Genomic DNA, 1,529 nt, shown 5'->3' on the forward strand with positions numbered 1-1,529 from the left:
GTTCAGCTCTTTAGTATCTTGAATTCTTCCTTGTGCTTTGGCTTCTCTACGCTCCAGTGCAATCTTCAGAGTTTCTTCTGACATCCAGTTTGGTCTTTTCTTCCTCTTCTGTCTTTGTAATGACCGTTTACACTCTTCCTGAATGATATCTTTGACATCCTATATATATATTCATTCACTGTTGCACAGTCACCCCAAGTCCTTTTTACAATGTACCTCTTATTCTGGGCTGTTGTCCTACATAAAAAGCCTAATTATATAGTTCTTTCCTTCATCTGTTCGAGTGTCACGCTTATTATCTATCTACTCTTATCCTATTCTCTTTCCAATCTCCATGTCAGACCTGCTTTAGAACAGTGGTGCCATGCAGTATTAAAAGACTTTTATAAATTAATAAAAGAAACATGTTTGTTAAGGTTAGATAGATTTGGATATTGGGGTATTGAAAATGTTCTAGAAATTAGATAGTGGTGATAAATTATACATCATGACTATACTAAAATACACTAAATTGTATACTTTAATGGAGTATGTTTTTATATCTTGTAAATTATATTTAATAAGATAGAAAAGGAGAGAGAAACTTTGTTTAATCAAGAGACAGAACTTTCTGGTAAACTCGGCAATGAATGCCAAGCACTGACTGGGTGCCATGGGGGTAAGAAATCAAAGCTGTTGCCAGTCCCTTCAGAGAATGGAAGAGTGAACTAAAGAAGCACCCACAAGCCCTGGAGAAACGCAGGATGCAGTATTTCATGGAGTCTAGACTCTGGGCTTCCGACATGAGTGGTAGCAGGACTCTGGGGATACATTGGCTTGAAGAATCAGGGAGAGTTGCCAGGAAAGGCTTGGGAGAATCTGTCCTGCAGATCTAGCCTTTCAAAGTAGGCCTTGTTGCAGGGGCCTGAAATGACAGTGCATTCTAAAGTGATGCCTTCCAGTTATGTTCCATTGCCATCTCCTATAAGAAACTGTCCACATCATCTCCCAGGACACATTTCTATAAGAAACACACTTCCTAAGACATTTAACCTTACAGCTTGTTACACATCTGATCCTTTTTTCCTTTCTCCTTTCCTCCTACCGTCCATCTTTCCTCTGCTGTTTTAAATGTTGGATTATAACTCTTTTTTTATTATTAAATTTTATTAGTTTTTATGAACATTTACAGAGATTTTCGGTTTTCAATTCATTCATTGTTGCACTGTTGGATTATAACTCTTGAATGGATTGATAATACTGCTCTAAGGGACCCAGGAACCCCGTGGGGAGGTAGAGCTGAGTTTGCATTGTGGAGGGGATAGAGTTAGAAGAAAGAGTTTTCTGGAAAATGGTGGGAGATGACATGGTGGGTGTCTGTGAAGGCTTCTGTGATTCTGAAGGGTGAAAATATTACTTTGGAATATGGGTCAAAATTTCAAAAAACTATCTATCAGCCAGGAAATTAAAAGGCGCATTGCCATGGGAAAGTCTGCTGTTAGGGACCTCTCCAAAGTGCTGAAGAGCAGTGGTGTCTCTCTGGAGACTAA

The sequence above is a fragment of the Elephantulus edwardii genome, unplaced genomic scaffold (genome assembly GCF_000299155.1).
Source record: "Elephantulus edwardii isolate Elephantulus edwardi_28Jun2011 unplaced genomic scaffold, EleEdw1.0 scaffold00191, whole genome shotgun sequence".
Lineage (NCBI taxonomy): Eukaryota > Metazoa > Chordata > Mammalia > Macroscelidea > Macroscelididae > Elephantulus > Elephantulus edwardii.